The following is a 16947-nucleotide window of genomic DNA, read 5'->3' as shown; positions in this document are numbered from 1 at the left end:
CAAGAGGAGTGGCCGGCCCTCCCTGGAGCGGTTCATGAGGCTTTGCCCCTTCCCGGGGCTGCCCAGATAAGCCATGCCAGGTTGGGGACCCCATTTTGACTACGCATCCGCCTTCCCATTGGAGTGTCCTCCAGAGAGCAACGCATACTCAAGAGCTTTTTCTTCTCAGAGTCCTTTTGGAACTACCGCAGATGTCTTGTATCCTGCCTTTCTCAGACGTGAAGATGCTGACCACAGCCAGTGGTTGGTTTGATTGTGTGTGGGGGAAGCATGTGCAGTTTGTTAAAGTCAGCTGGGACACATCTGCAGGCCCTGGCATGAGAGGGAGAGCCAGGACCTTGTCCTGTGGCTGTTAAGAGGGCCGGGGTGTGGGCTGGGGTGTGGCTCAGTGTGTGGCCTGCTTGGCCATCATCCCAGGGTAGGGGACAGAGGTGGGGAGGAGACCCCCGAGGCCCACACAAAGGGGAGGAAATGCTTCTTTTCAGTTAAATGGTTCCACCTCCCACTTCTGAAGGAAGCAAATGCTGTTTTTCAAGCTGCCTGAGGATTTCCATCACCCTAGCTGTAGTGGTGGAGTCTGCCTGTGGGGTAGAGACTGCCTGTTTGGAACAAACAAGACCACAACCTCTTCAGTGCAATTTTTAGCTCTGCAAGGGTGAGGCCGAGGCCCTGTTCTGGAACAGGGCAGCTGAGCCAATGAGCAAAGCCACTGTCTTGTCTCAGAGGGACTCTCGTCCCTATGGTAACAGGACAGCTCTCCCTGCAGATTTTCTTCCTTGGTCTGCGCTGAGGGGACAAAGTCCCCATCGCTGGGAAGGAGGATGGGGATGAGCAACGTCACCCACGACCCATGACAGGGAATTGATTTAATTATATGCTTAATTTATATGCTAAATAGTATATTATTAATACCGAATACAGATTAGTATACAACAATAATATATACTACACGAAATAAATATAGAACACAGTGATAACAGTTAATGAGATATATTAATATTATATCGTAATTATATATGATTATTTCTTCTTTCAGTGAAGGGGGCTGGCTGGCGAGGATGTGGACAAAAGGGGACTCTTATACACTGTTGGTGGGAATGAAAACCAGTACGGCCGCTGTGGAGAGCAGCACGGAGCCTCCTCATAAAATTACAAACAGAATGATCCTGCAGCTCCCCCCACACTGGCCTCTGTCGGAAGGAAAGGAAACAGTTCATCCAAAAGGCATCCGCACCCCGTGTTTACTGCAGGACAGTCACAACAGCCAAGATCTGGAATCTGCCCAGGGGTCCATTCAGGGACAGATGCATACGGGAAATGTGGTATCTGCTCTATTCAGTTTAGTCTCATGCTGCCTCCTTATAAGTTGGGTCTAAAGGATTCTTCATACACAGGGAGCTGTCAGCTAAGGGGAGGGTAAACAGACTGTAACCCACTTTTGTACTAATCAACAAGCAGTGACGAGCACACTACTGATCAGCCAATCGCAGGTGGTCAACTGCTCAAACCATGTTCAAAAAAGGCAAACCTGGTGCTGTAACGACCAGGAGGTCCTGTACCTCACTTCCATTTTCCACGCCTCACTTTCCTTTTTCTCTCCATGAATTCTCATCCACCCGGACACAGTAAGGGGTCTTTGAACCTATTCTGGTTTGGTGACTGCCAAATTCGTGAATAGTTCTTGCTTAGTTAAACTCTGTTACATTTAGTTTATCTAAGGTTTTTCTTTTAACAATGGAATACTATTGTTAAAAGAAAAACTTCAGCCAAATTAAATTTAAAGGAGTTTAGTTGAGTGCTAAATCTAATGATTCAATAATCAGCACAGCCAGAATCACAGTAGATTCAGACACCAGAGGTGCCCCTGTCACAGAACAAATTTAGAGATATAAAAAGTAAAGGGATGTATAGAAATCCAGGGAGGAGGTACAGAACAGCTGGATTGGTTACAGGTTGCTGTTTGCCTTATTTAAACATGGTTTGAACACTCAGCAGTATATGAGTGGTTGAAGTACGGCTGCTGGGATTGGCTAGGACTCAGTGATTGTTACAGGTGCACACTTCTAAGTTGGGGTTTCCAATCTTGTCTACCCATTAAGTTGGGTTAATGCCCATCCACAAGGACTCAAATATAGAAGACAGAGCCCTCAGGCCATGCTTCTACTTAATTTATCACTATTCAGCCACAAAACAGCATGAAATCCTGTCATTCATGTCATCATGGATGGAACTGGAGAACATTATGTAAAGTGAAATAAGCTGGAGAACAGAGAAAGTTAACAATCGCATGTTCTTACTCCTATATAGAAGCTAAAAAAAAAACAGTGTATCTAATTGAAGTAACAAGCACAACAGAGGATTCTAGAGGCTAGGAAGGCTAGGAGAAGGGGGCATAGGGAGACATGTTTTAAAGCACACAAAATCACAGTCACACAGGAGGAAGGAGTCCTAGTGTTCTATGCCACTGCAGGGTGACCAAGGTTAACAGTAGTATTATACATAATAGTTTCAAATAGTTGGAAGAAGGATATTGAACATCCCCACCACAGGAAATGATAAATATTTGAGACAATGGATACGCTAATTACTGTGATCTGATCGCTGTACATTATATGTAACAAAACTTCACTAGGTACCCTATGAATATATACAATTATTTTTCAGTTAAGAAAATAAAATAATGAAAATAAGGAGAAAATGACACTCATTTGTACTGAATAGCTCTTAGAAAGTGAACTTGTGCAGGAACGGGAAGGGCACTGGTACACAACAGCCTCGTCCTGTGTTCTCCCAGCACACCCGGGGAGCGACTGGGTCCGGCTGGACAAGGAGTTGAGCTGCAGGCTTGCCTAGTGGGGTGCTGTCGAGCTCGTGCTGCAGTGTTGCGCACTGCAGAAGGGATCATGGGAATGCCTCTGCTGCCCTCCTGGGTCTCTGGCTGAGCCTCCATCCCAAACGTCCTCCCTCACTGCCCATTTTGGTCCTGAGGCCTGTGTGATTTGGGAGATGTCCATTGGCTGCCTTGCTGGCTGAAATACCAGGCCAGGGCTGTCTCTTTAATCTGTGTTCCTGGACATGGTGCCCTCATGTTTGTGGAATAAATGAATGAACTAACACACCAGAGTGTAGGGAGGGAGGGTAACAAGGGCCTACATCTTTTCCTTCACATTAATGGAATAAAACATTTTGTATATTGTTTTCTTTTCTTTCTTTCTTTGTGTGTGTGTGTGTGTGTGTGTGTGTGAGATGGATTTTTGCTCTTATCCCCCAGGCTGGAGTACAATGGCGCACTCGGCTCACTGCAACCCCTGCTTCCCTGGTTCAAGCGATTCTCCTGCCTCAGCCTCTCAAGTAACTGGGATTACAGGTGGGCACCACCATGCCTGGATAATGCGTTTTGTATTTTTAGTAGAGACGAGGCTTCACCATGTCAATCAGACTGGTCTCAAACTCCTGACCTCAGGTGATCCACCTGCCTCAGCCTCCCAAAGTGCTGGGACTACAGGAATGAGCCACCGCACCTGGCCAGTACATTGTTTTTATTTCAACCATTGAAAAACTATACTGAGTTTAAGTCATATAGATACACAATTCCCATTCCATTGCTCATTTCTGCCTAAAATTCTTCCTCCATTTTTATAACATCTTTTTTCTAGGTTGGAAGCCAGGAGATTTATGGCTAACTTAACCCTCTTGGCTCTGAACCCAAAATTCAGTGGAATATCTACTCCCAATGAAAACAAACATCGCTAACCTGACATTTGACCAAATAGAGTGAGTTCTACACTTTTTCTCTCAGTGCTTAAATCAGTGTGTGTGTGCACGTGTGCACATGTGTGCATATGACATCTGAGTGTATGTGCATATATATACATGGAAACATTTATATACTATAAAATATGCCTTTGAATATTTGGTCTTCTAGCCTATGATCCATCAGATGTGCTGGTGGGAAATTGGTGAGATGGTGCTGAACCAGACAAGAACGACCACTAGCATAATAAAATTCACGAAAGATACAAATAATACATAAAACCACAGTGGTCTGGGGCACTTGATTGCAGAGGCTGGGTCCTGGCTAGGCCCTGAAGGCATCCATTTATGTTAGCCAAAGCTTATAATCAATAATTAAAATTATCTAGAGAATATTAAATTAGGTTCACAGTACTCAGATTTAAAAGACAAAGGGACATGTAATATGATATAAATTACTATACAAATATATTACAACAAAAATATAACATGAAATTATGAATTATTTCACAGTATTTGCCACTTATTTGGGGCAGAAGCTGGAACACATGTCAATTTAAGCAACCCAGTCTTAACCCCGAGCATAGACAGAACAGCCCAATTAAAACAGCTCTCCGGGCCTACAAGCTTTATCTGAAAAGAAGTCATCCAACATAATCTCAAAATGTTGACAAACTGTATTTGAGTTTTCAAATTTCAGGGAGGGTTTTCAGCCTCACTGGGAAGTCACACTGTTGAGTCAGCTGACTGGTCTCCTAGCGTGCGCGTAATTCTACACAATTTATGTAAACTACCAAGGAGCTTTCTGATTATATCAGCAACGTAAATATGACTTCACCCCTAAACGCCAAAAGCTTCCTGAGGTGGAGCTGCTGGGTTTCAGGTGAGGTCCATGGAAGGGATTCTATGAGCAGATCCTTAACGAGGCGGGGGCCACAGAGGGAGGCCAGCTCTTTTGAACTGCAGACACTGGAAAGTGCTTGTTTTGTCAAATGAGGCCTACTTCATAAAAGAGTCCCTGCCTGGGAATCCCAGGAGAGTGCAGTCAGCCCTCCACATAGAAGCTTCCAGAAGGGAACTAGAGCACATCTGAGCTATTCCCCCAACCAGTGTCCTGGAAGGGAGGTGGGAGGCACACCCAGACAGTGAGGCCCTTGTGCCTGTTTCCCCATAGGTGGGGAAAGCCCTGCCCAGAATTCTACTATCACTGGCTTAAGCACCCAGCACTCTAAGCTCTGTGAGGGATGTAAAATCTGGGATCCTGGAGATTCGTTACCACATCACAGCCTACAAGAGCAGGCAATGTAGGGGAATGTTCTGTTTGTGTATGTCAGACTCCAAGGCTGCAGGAATGCCTACCTGCTGAAAACTCCCGGAGGCCTGAGTCCCTACCCTTGGAAGGAAAATAATACCACCCACCATTCAGTGCTGAGCCACCATTTAACCCAACTGCATACACACCTAGAACAAGGAAACACATATGGCATCTTCCACCATGCAGCCAACAGAGAGTCACTGAGAAGCCAGCACAGCTCTTCCCTCTTCAAGGGCTAGAACACCCGTCAGTGTCATCAGGGCATAGACAGAATGACCGGGAGCAACCCAATTTCTTAGGGGCCACAGCCTCCTGGCATAGGAAGAGGGAAGAGCCCCCCTTTTCCATACCTTGATGATATTCCCGGGTGTATGAGGTCCCATGGCATAGAAGTCAGCCAAAAATAATGTATTCCATCACTGCGGGAATCCTGATCTCTAGATGAGGGACCACTGGTTTGCCCGAAAGACTGAGGGACAACAGGATGCAGTAGGAGAGAGCGGCTCCCAGGGACGGCAGCCTCCTTAGCCAACAGCTCCTAGTTTTGGTGCTTTCTTCCGTCCAAGACAGACTCTACAAAAATAACTAAGAGTCTTTTTCTTCACATTTTATCTTTTTGGCACGTTCACTACTTAAAGGACAGACAGCCCCAGAGCCACTTTCCATTTGACCCAGGATCCAGCTGAAGTGTTAAACCACGTGATTCAACACCAGGAATTTCAGTTGTCATCGAACTGAAATGAGCAGAAAATATTCTGGGGTCAAGGAGAGGGGCCCTTCTTAAGTGACCTTGATACCAGATGCTGTAAAAGGAGTTTTCACCACCGTAGAGAACCAAAGAAAACATCGGCCAATGAATAGGCAATGCTGCTCTTTGCCTCTTTTGTGTGCAAGAGATAGAAAGAAAACTGTACATTTTTATATAAAAAGACCTATACTTTTAGGATTTCAGAGATTAATTACAAAAGCATTTCCCTGCTTTACTTGGAATTCCTGGAGATTCACCATACATAACCTGTATGTTTCCATTTCTCCTGTGCAAATATGGTTTCCTTCACTTTTTAACTGTTAGTAGCCACCCATGTAGCCAAGCTATAAATATGTAAAAACCTATATGTCATCTTGGTGTGAATGTAAAATTCATACACACAGCTGTTGTTCTACACAGCTTAGCACAGTGAGTTCCAAATTTAGAAGTGAGTTGTTGTAAAAGGAAAATAAAGCTCGGGACCACAAACCCACTAACCCAAAGGAAAAAGTCAAGCTGGGAAGTGCATCAGGCAAACCTGCCTCCTATTTTACTCCTAAATAAGATGGTTGCAAAGATGAAAAAGCTACATACAGACCTCCCTCACAAGGGAATTCCTGGTGGGCTCCAATGTCTTTACCCAAGAACAGCTCTGCTAAATTTCACCCTGGCAATGTAAAATGATAACTCATCTTCACAGGCACGGGACAAAGGAAAGAACTCAAAGTCATCCCTCCGCTTACCTGAGGCAAATGCATAGCTGATGGCATCCTCTGTCCTATGTTTATTTCATTTTATATACAAATGAAGTTTCACTGAGCAAGACGAATGCTAAGCGACTGCTCCTCTACCCGCCCCACTTATAAAATGTGTGTTCAGTGAATGCTGACCAAAGATTCAAAAAATTGCAACCGCTTCCCTCTTATCGACTCTCCTTTTTTTTCTTCCTCTTTCCGGCAATACCCACTCTTTTCCCTTTGCTTATTAAGGTCCCCAGACCCTCTTCAGGGGAAAAAGCATAAGCCACGGCCTTCTCCTGTGGTTCTGTGTTCTTTTTCCTGGGTCCGTCCTTAACCTTGGCACTTAAACTTCTTAAATGATTGAGATTTGCCTTGGCCAATTTCTTTGATTTACTTTGTTTACCAGGGGTGTCCAGGCTTTTGGCTTCTCTGGCCACATTGGAAGAAGAATTGTCTGGGGCCACACATAAAATACACTCACACTAACAACAGCTGATGAGCTAAAAACAAAAAACATAATCACAAAAAACTCATGATGTTTTAAGAAAGTTTACAAATTTGGGTTGGGTCACATTCAAAGCTCTCCTGGGTTACAGGAGACCTGAGGGCTTCGGGTTGGACAAACTTGCTGCAGATATACAAAATATCCCACCTTTATTGGGTGGGAACAAGCAGTAGCTGCAAGGCTTGTGCAGGATTGTTCTAGGTCAGTGAAGAAATTTGTGGAGATCAATCGCCCTCAAGCACTTGGACTGTAAATGGTCAACATCCTGCCGGTTACCTATCCTGATGCATAGTTGACAGCTGTGGCTTACGGTTTATATGGAATGTAGAATGCTTCTCACCCCAATTATAGATGAGACAGTCCTGTTTTTTGAGTTGACCAACTTAAAAAAACTTCCCACATAAATGTTCTTTTGAATAAAAATTTGTATCACTTGAAACACAAAATATTGTATTATCAAACCAGAGACCATGCACTATTTTTTCTGTTAATTATCAGGAAAGGTCTGTTTTCTTAAGAAAGTTCTAAGGTCACGGAGGTCAAACCGTCCCATGTGTATGCTCAGCCCCGAGACACCCAGAGTAGCCTCCTTTCCAACAAACCTGGGGTAGACTGAGCTGCTTGAAACACAAACACCATCACTAGCCGAAGTTGTGAGAGCTGACTTTGCCTCTTTTCAGACGGGAGATGGGCAGGTGTGGTCTCTTCCCTCACCGTGACCTATGCCTGTGGTGTGGAGGCCACAGGCCGGCGTGTACTCAGGGCCTTACACCCATCCTCGGCCTCTGTTCGGCCTGTCACATCCCGCTTCCCGCTCACGTGTGACAACAGGAGCCCAGTGCTTCAGCCCACCCTCCTCAGCCTCAAAGGCCCCCAGAGCCCCTGAGTTTCTGCCGATGGAAGCCGCCTCTCCCAGGAAGCCCAGCACGAATGTCCCTCCTCCTCGGAGCCCTTCCTTTCCCCCACTGGGGGGTTCTCTCTTCCCCCGGGGGGTCCACACCACTTCACACTTACCCTATGGAAACAATTATGCTCGGCCCTGAATTACAGCCACGTGTGTTTCCCAGGTGATCCCCATCAGTCTCATAACCCTAGCATCTGTCATAGTTCCTGCACAGCGCCATTCAGCTCTAATTTTGAATTCAGTTGAATTTCCTGTACCCACTATGAGATGCATTTAACTTACCTCCTTTGCAATCCCAGTCTGTGAATTGGGTCTATCATTCTTACATAACTGGTACTCTGGACACCATACTTAACTTTCTTTTGGATTGAAAAGTACATGACTTCATACAACCCTGACTGCTTTTTCCTTTTGAGGGAGGCAGAAGGGCTGACTACCAATTGCCCCGGGGTCCCAGAAAGTGCACACTCGCTGCTCCTACGCACCCCGCCCTGTGCTCTCGGGAAGGGCTGGTCCTGAGACAATGGTGTAAATGCCCTCCCATCCTGCATGTCACCTGACCTCTACCTCCGCACCTGGGTTGGTGTGGGAGGAGCCACAGGGTCAGGCTCTCATCAAGGTTCTGAGGGTGGCTTCTGTGGGTCTCTGTGCAGCAGCTGCAGCGCCCAACTGAAATGAGCGGGAGGCTGGAGGGAGCGCTGGTTGTCTGATGATGCAGGGCCTGCTCTCCTCACAAAGGGGAGGCCAGTCATGGACTCAGGGCGGGGCCCAGAGTGTCAGGACCCCTTAGGGACAGGGACCCAGGCTTCATCACACCTTCCTTTCTCCAAGCTTCAGCGTTCTCTCTCCACCCCAGTGGGCCTCCTGCCAGTCCCCATGCCTGAGGCCTCAGAGGCCAGTGCACGGAGGCAGGCTGGGTGGGCTGCCTGGCGGGGAGGCATCTGTTCTTGCTGGGTTCTCCTGTTGCTTCACCTGCATGGAATCTTAAAACATTTAATGTGGGCCGGGCGTGGTGGCTCATGCTTGTAATTCCAGCACTTTGTGAGGCCGAGGCAGGTGGATCACAAGGTCAGGAGATGGACATGATCGAGTTGAAACCCGGTCTCTACTAAAAAAAAAAAATACAAAAATTAGCTGGTCACGGTGGCGGGTGCCTGTTATCCCAAGCTGCTGGGGAAGCTGAGGCAGGAGAATCGCTTGAACCCAGGAGGTGGACATTGCAGTGAGCCAAGATTGCACCACTGCACTCCAGCCCGGCGACAGATCAGGACTCCGTCTCAAAAAAAAACCAAAAAAACAAAAAAAAAAGTTATGTCTACACAAAAGCAGTTGAGTTTCCAAAATGAACTATGTATCTTTTTGTTTAAGCCATGCTTGTGTCAGAGATCCCAGTTGGAACCCGCCTTCCGGCTCAGGCTGTGTCCTCGCTAATCTAACGGCCTCCCTGCCGCCCCTGAGGTTCAGGATTGCTGGAACTGGAGAGGCCTTGCCAGGTGTCTCAGAGCCGTAAACTCTCTACCCTCGGCCCATGTTGGCTCTGGCTAGTGACTGACTCTGTGGATGACAGTTGAACGCTTTATTGCCATCTATTCGATTACAGGCATCACCACTATCTTCCAGGAACCATCAACTGCTTCACGTAACTCTATAAAAACGGCATACCAAGCCGCTGAAGAGGTTGCTTACATTCCATCAAGCACAGGGAAACGTGGTTAATTTCCTTATCCTCACACCAAGAACAAAAGTCACTCATAAGATGTGATCTCAAAGGCATTTTTCTTTTTCCGTTTGACACGTTCATGCATTGTTAATTATTCATTGTTTTCCTCCCAGCACATGTGAGGGTAAATTTTGTAAAAAAGAAGTGAAATGAGGTTCTTCCACCAGGACTGTCTTCCTGAGCGTCATGTGAGGGAGAGTGGGTGGGTGGGGTTATTTTATCCGGGCTTCCTGCACTCCCAGGGAAGGCAGTCCTGGCACAGGCAAGAGCCCCTGGGCTGGGATCACTGGTGTGTGGATTTGTAAATCCTGCGTTCACTCAGCCATGTTTCGTCTGTCCCTTCCACTGGAGACGTTGCACCTGCACCTCCGAGACTTCATGCTAACTCTCCCCTTGGGAATCTGGCAGAAGAAGGGCAAAGCTGTCCAGACGAGAGGAGACTGCTAAGGGCACTGCGGCAAGAAAGATATGCAGTGTGCATTTTTTATAAAAATGTATTTTTTTCTGAAGTGAGCACTAGGAGCAAACACATTTCCCCAAACCATTTGTGGTTCCCTTTGATTATTTCCCGGATTTCACATGGGGCTCAGTTCTCTCCTTGGCTTCAGTTCTCCATGAGACTCCTGGTTACCAGACATGGAAAGGCTTGGAGATGGGCTTTGCACCTCCTGGTGACTGACCACACAGATTCTGGATTTTGACCTCAGAGACCCAACCCAGAGGAGCCCTGCATCCCACCACAGGGTTGGTCCAGCGTCTCCTCCCGCCCTGGCTTCGTGCTGCAGTCAACGTGCTTGGAGGCTATGTTCTGTTGTGTGGACCTCACAAATGCCCACTATTATGGCACAAATCTCTCCCCAGCTTCCCACTGTTGGCACCAGAACACACTTATTTTATGTGCCCTCCTGATGGGATCAACAGGAAGTTAGATTCACTATGATGTTTACATCTATAATTTTGGCAAAGTGCAAGAAAACTCTGTACCAATACATAGAATTTTCTCCGTTTTATGACACCCCTATTCTATCCCTCAACTGAGCACCAAGACTCGCATCCCAGGTAGCTGATGGAAGGAGAACCCCGTCTACCCTCTACCAAACCTGAGGGAGAAAGACTGAAAAACAGTGTGGCTTAAGGGAACTCGGGGGGTCTTCTGTTCCTCCCAACGATCTTCCCAACCGGGGGCCAAACCCTAGACTTTTTTCCAGTTAGCATTCCCCAAGAACCTGATTCACTGGGGGAGACAGTAAATATTAACTGAGAAAGGACTTTTATTACCATCTTTACTTCAGTACTGTTTGAAGGACTATAATGAACATGATACTTTCATCATAAATGTGAATCAAGACAGAGATACATCAAATTAAGTACATGGACTGAGCCTGCAGTTTTGGAAGCTGTTGCCTCGGGGGAAGCGGTGGCGATGGGTCCCCAGGGTCTCAGCTGGTGCTGGTGGCATTCCATGACCTGCTCTGGGTGCTGGTTACACAAGTGTGTTCTTCTTAAAATGCTCTTTGTAGCCAGAATGATCTTTTTATAAAGAAGTCACTTCATGCCACTCCTCTGATTAAGGCCTTCCAGTGGGTTCTGTACTGGGCTCAACAGTGTCCCCCAAAATTCATGTCTTCCCAGAACCTCGGGGTGTGACCTTTGGAAATGGGGTTTTTGCACATGTGGTTAATCCAGTACGACTAGAGTCCTTCTGTGGACACCAGTGACATGAAGTTCCTGTTCTTAGAGGAACTAGACATAGAGACACAGAGAGGAGGAGGCTGAGCAAAGTCACAGACACACAGGGAAGAGGCTGCGTGGAGATGGCGGCAGAGATTGGAGGGGTCCATCTACAGGCCAAGGAACACTGCGGATGGCTCGCAGCTCCAGAAGCTGAAGAGCCAGGAAGGATGCTCCCTGAGGGTTTCAGAAGGGCCTGACCCTAGTGCCACCTTGATAGACTTCTGGCCTCTAAACTGTGGGAAAATGAATGAATTCCTGCTGGTTTTGCCACCCAAATGTGTGGTGCTTTATTATTACAGCCCAGGAAACGAATACGGGTTCCCATGTGGCTCAGAATAAAGCTTAAGGGCCTTACCTTGGTGCTGGGCCCTGTGCAATCTGGGCCCCTCCGTGGGCCTCCTCTCGGACCCCAGCTCCGCTTTACCTCCCTGGCTTTCCTGCTGGGCGCTCCAGCCTCTCCCACCACCTTGCCAGACGAAGCGCTGTATCTACTCTGCAAACAGCTGCGCCGTGCTTGTCCTCACACCCTCACCCTATTCCATTGCTCTTCCTGCCTCTGGCCACCCACAAACTGATTTTACATTTTTTCTGTAGAATAGAAACTTATTGAGAACAAAACATTGCTGTTTAATGCCTGCTTCATTGACTATATCTATGTCAATGTGTGGCACTTAGCAAATGCTTGATATTAAGTACATACTTGTTGGATGAATGAATAAATATCCTAATTTGCTTATGAGATAATTTTCTTGTGCGATGAGAATGAGACCTGCTTGGAATTTGTCGGGGTTAAGGATGGAAGTTGAACAGATAGATGAGGCCTCAGGAAAGGTTGCTGCAAGAACAGAAATCACAATTGCCTTCTGCAGGACCGGGCAGGTGAGGGAGGAGTGAGGGGAGGGCCCTCCAAGGGGGCTGGCCTGGCGGGAAGGCCTGGGAAGGAGGGACAGGGATGGTGAGTGGGGCTTTCTTCCCCGCTTGGAGGCCAAGTGAGATCCATGGCTCCCTACAGAGTGTGATGTGCCCGAATCTGCTTCTCTTCAGGGCCGCTGTGCTCTCCTCGGAGCGGAGTGTGTGGACTGCGCAGCTCATCGGATGTGCCCACAAACACACTGGTGCCCACGGGCACACTTCCAAGTGGAACAGGTAAACCCTCTGGGTTGCCGGGTTGTATTTTCAAAGGCCCACCCTGTCATTGGTGGCCTTGTAGGGCCGTGGCTGGAGATGAAGCAAAGCCCGCACTGCCAGCAGTGGGCGGGAAAGAAGCATTCCCTGAGGAAGGAGGCTTCCTGTTGCCCACACGCGTCAGGACAGGCAGATGGAGGCGTCATGGGAGATAAATAACTTGCTTTGCGTTCCTGGTGTGAGACTTTACCTTCCAAAGCAGACTGGTGGAACGCCTCTGTAGATTTTTGTTTTGTCTTATTTTTGCAAACAGAATGACTAAGGAAAGGGAGGGAGTCAGGGACTCAGGAAGGGACCCTTGCGTTGGGAGTCAGAGGACTAAGGAAAGGGAGGGAGTCAGGGACTCAGGAGGGACCCCTTGCATTGGGAGTCAGAGGACTAAGGAAAGGGAGGGAGTCAGGGACTCAGGGAGGGACCTTTGCGTTGGGAGTCAGACGGGCGCTCTCCGGACAAGGATGGTGAGTCAGGCACAGGCCGGAGGGAGCAGGGAGTGGGACATTTGCAACGTGGGTAGGATCGGGGCTTTACAGTCACCAGGGGAATCCCACGGCAGCATCTGTCTTCCCCCACAGGGACTGTTCTCTGCACATGCACGTTCCTTGAGGCCACGGTGACAGCCCCTGTCCACCAGGGCACCACGTCCCTGGCTACTGCTCCTTTGCGCTGGTCTGGCCGAGTAGGGGCCTGGACAGGCGGTCTCGGGGAAGGAGTGTGGCTGGCCCCATGGCACCTGCAGCTCTCTCAAGCGCCATTCCCACCGCACACCCGCTTCTTTCTGGATTTCCTGCCCCTTCCAGGGCGCTGACCCCATGGGAGGAAAGGAAGAAGGAGGAAGGAAGACAAAGCTTCCTGATTCTTGCCCCAGACTCGGACCTTCTTTCAGCTGGTATGATCTGCCCTGGGGACCCTAGGAGAAGGTGGGTCGGGAACTTCTGAGAGAAAGAACATTCCAGAGGGACTGGAGTGGGATCCTGGGGACTCAGGCAGTTTTGACTTGGGCCTAGAAATGAACTTGGGAAGAGAAAGCAATGCCTGTTTCTTATTTGACTGTGAAGCTGGAACAGACTCAAGTACCTTTACAAAGGCCAGACACCTCAGTGCGCTGGAGCTCTCCTGTGGGTTACCTATCTCGGTGTCACAGCTTTCACTGGGGTAAGGTAGCGATGGCTCTGCCTCACTGACTAAACAGACCCAGGCTGGGCGGGTGCTACAGAGGCCCCGAGCTCAGGCGTGGAAGGCTCTCATCTCAGGAGGGTGCACACTCCTGGTCTCATTAGCAGACCTCGCTCACACACGTTCAGAGAATCACGTTCCAATGGGAGCACTGCTGTTATCAAAGATCACGATCACAATCAGCCATAACAACCCATCAGAGAAGAGTGTCCACTACACTCGCTCCATGCTTTTTGGCTGGGGACCCACATGAAAATCCCCTTACATTTTGGCACCTAGAAAACAAATCTCTGCTGATGCTGATAGGCCTCTTTTTATCAAAACTGACTATTTTATAATTTGCATTTATTTTCCTGCCGTGGCTGCGAGGAAGCTCAGCAAGCTCCAATCTTAGAATGCGACAGTAACTGCAGACGGGAAACAGGTCTGGGTCAGCGGCACCCTCCCTGTCTCTTCATTGTATGCTCTTAACTTTTTAATTTCTATATTTAAGGGCTTTCTTATAGAAAAATTTTTAGATTTTAGAAAATTCTGTATAATATTTTGTGGCATACATTATATTTTTTAAAATCTTGCCTTCATTAAATCTCTGATCAAGTAAAAACAGTGCGTATTTGTCTCTGAGTCCTGGGAGCTGGGCCATGGAGACTTAAGACTGATGAATGGCATGTTATGAAAGCTTAGAAGAGCTCATTGCATTTAGGGATTGACTAAAAAGCACTGTGTTTTAAGCTTGGTCTAGGGAATGGCCGCTCTTATTGCTCCACTGTATAGCTCTTGATAGCATTTTATGATACACACAGTTTTAATTATTGTGAAGTAGGAATATTCCCATTTTACACACTGAATACTGAAAAAGAGCGAGGTTCACTAATTTGCTTTGACACAATGGAAAGGGAGGTTCCTATTAAGAGTTTCACAAATTGGACCCTTAACCTGGAGACTGGTTAGAGGTTTTGTGATCAAAGTGACCTGGACGCACTAGCAGTCACGTGAAAACTGGAGAGAGAAACTTCTTTTTTCTATGGTGTTTAGGTGATCTGATTGAAATAAATGCTATCTGGAGACCCCAAAAACCAAAAATTTGCTTTGAAGGCCTATTACTGTGCAACTTTCCAACTAAGTACGTGCTGGGCTGGCAATACTGATATGACCCAGGGACCCAGCCATACATCCTTCCCCCCGGGACCAGGAAGAGATCGGAATCTGGTTTGCTCTCTTTCTCTAGGCTCTCACCAGGGCACTTAGGCATGTCCACAAATGCTTCATAAGTTCCAAAATGCAAAGGATGAAGAAATCAGAAAAGTCCCCAATGCCACCAGCCACCTTCAGGGAGAGCCTGGCTGTCCAGACAAGTCACTGGTCAGGTGCACAGCAGTGGGGAAATGCTGTATGTTGACGACATCTGTGTAGCTCCAGCCGGCTGCTCCTCATGGACGTCCAACAACCAGACCCTCCATCGAGCTCGACTGAACCCCTCCAGTGACTCAGAGGCGGCTCGGGCTCCTGTCACACAGAGCCTGGCACTTTCCTGTAAGCATCGACAGCAGCAGAACCAGATCATGGCTCAGTCTCTGAGCAGAATTCTGATGATCCTGCCACCTCAAGTGGACTCTTCTAAAGTAGCAAGCTCTCTGCCCCCAGAGTACTTGGAGAGGCTGCCCTGCTCCACCTCACTTCTGAAATGGAAATAGATCCTTGCTCCCTGTCACTGGGGTAAGGTTGGTCTTTGAGCCTGGAGTTCAAGATGGGGCCTCTCTACATGCTCCTCATGTTTGAGTGTCTACCACAGTGTGTCAGAAAGATACCAATGGGCCAGGGGATTCCCAGCATTGAAATCCAGTCTCAGAGACTGAGTACCTCCCACAACAGCACTGACCACTCCCGCCTTCTTTTAAGCCAGGTCATTCCACCCTGCAGCTCACTCCAACGTCTAGTAGCAAGCCACCCAAGCACTAGGAAACGTCCAGGGTTGAAGATCGATGAGGGCTCCTCCCAGCCTCCCTTTAAAACAATTACAATAATAATCAAGACTGCTTCTCACACTCCCCTCTGCCTCTGGGCCCTGAACCCTGGGACTGCACACTGGTTTGGACACGTGCACACGCACTCTCCAACTCCTCTCAGCTCTGGGTCCTTCCCTTCAGCCTGTGGCCCAGGGCTCACTCCTTAGTGCCCCCACACACCTCATGAGCAGGCCTAGTTCATTGTCTCCAAGACATTCTGCAAAGGCCTCACTACCCCCGAAGGTTTAAGGAGTTCCTACTGACTTAGGGTTTACAGGGTTCAAAATGCTCTGAGCAGACTGAGAAACCAAAGACCAGTTCCAAATAGGACTTATCCTGAGGAGCACCAGGAGTGCCCATCATCAATTTACAAAATCCTAAACCTCCAAGTGGAGGGGACGTGATATGTCACCTCGCCCTCAGTGAAGGCCCTCTACACAAATACCCTAGCCAGTCTCAACTCCTTTTGACATGACTGGAGCTCTGTGTTGTGGGAGATGCAAAGACTGTCATCAATCCCACAAACAGTAATGGCGCTGGGCAAGATGGCCATGGATCCCACAGCTAGGGATGGTGCCAGGCAGCCAGTGGCACATGGGGGGAAAGGGGAGGGCAAAGCAGGGCAGGGATTAGAGAGCCCAGAGGCCCAGCTTTAGGAAGATGGTTGAAACTTGCAAAGAGTTAACAGCATTCCAGTGGGTCTGGGAGGGTAAACATGGTTTGGATAGAGACACAGGAGCAGCATGAGCTAAGGGCCCACAAGGGAAGGACCTCGGTATTTAAAGAGACATTGGATAGAAAAGTCTAGTGAAATGGACAGAAGGCTAGAGAGGTAGCTGGGATTAACTCACGGAGGCCTGGACTGTCCTGGCCAGGAGGTAAGTTTGTGCTCTTTAGACGGACGCTGGAGGGTGAAGTGTCCTGTGTTTAGCAAAATCCCTCTCTTGATAGCCTGGAAGGAGGCGAGGACGAGCCCTGCAGGGAGGCCAGTGAACCAGGAAGCAACTGAGAGGAGGAATGGCAGAACCTGCTCCCTGATCAGTCAAGCAAAGGAGAGGGTGGCATGTCCCACATGAAGAGCACGTGAGCCTGGGTGACAAGAAGGTGGCTGCTGGTGGTCAGAGACACTGGGCTATCGAGGGAATTCTAACAGGTAAGAGAAAA

At 48.1% G+C, this 16947-nt stretch overlaps 1 protein-coding gene across 3 annotated transcripts in view; it reads right to left on the bottom strand.

Annotated features, from left to right (window-relative positions):
- TTLL2 (tubulin tyrosine ligase like 2) overlaps positions 1–16947 on the bottom strand; it is a 110539-nt gene that overhangs the window by 4930 nt on the left and 88662 nt on the right. Inside the window, exon 1 of one of the 3 annotated variants that reach the window (XM_009206402.3) lies at positions 8076–8135. The exons of 1 other annotated variant lie outside the window; for it this stretch is intronic. The gene's annotated coding sequence lies outside the window, so the exon portion shown is untranslated. Of the gene's footprint in view, positions 1–6559; positions 6623–8075; positions 8136–16947 lie in introns of those variants that run through there. One more of the 3 variants, XM_031667568.1, reaches the window with a different exon arrangement.

This window comes from Papio anubis, chromosome 6 (assembly GCF_008728515.1).
Source record: "Papio anubis isolate 15944 chromosome 6, Panubis1.0, whole genome shotgun sequence".
Taxonomy (NCBI): domain Eukaryota; kingdom Metazoa; phylum Chordata; class Mammalia; order Primates; family Cercopithecidae; genus Papio; species Papio anubis.
This window is presented reverse-complemented; position numbering and strand designations above follow the sequence as displayed.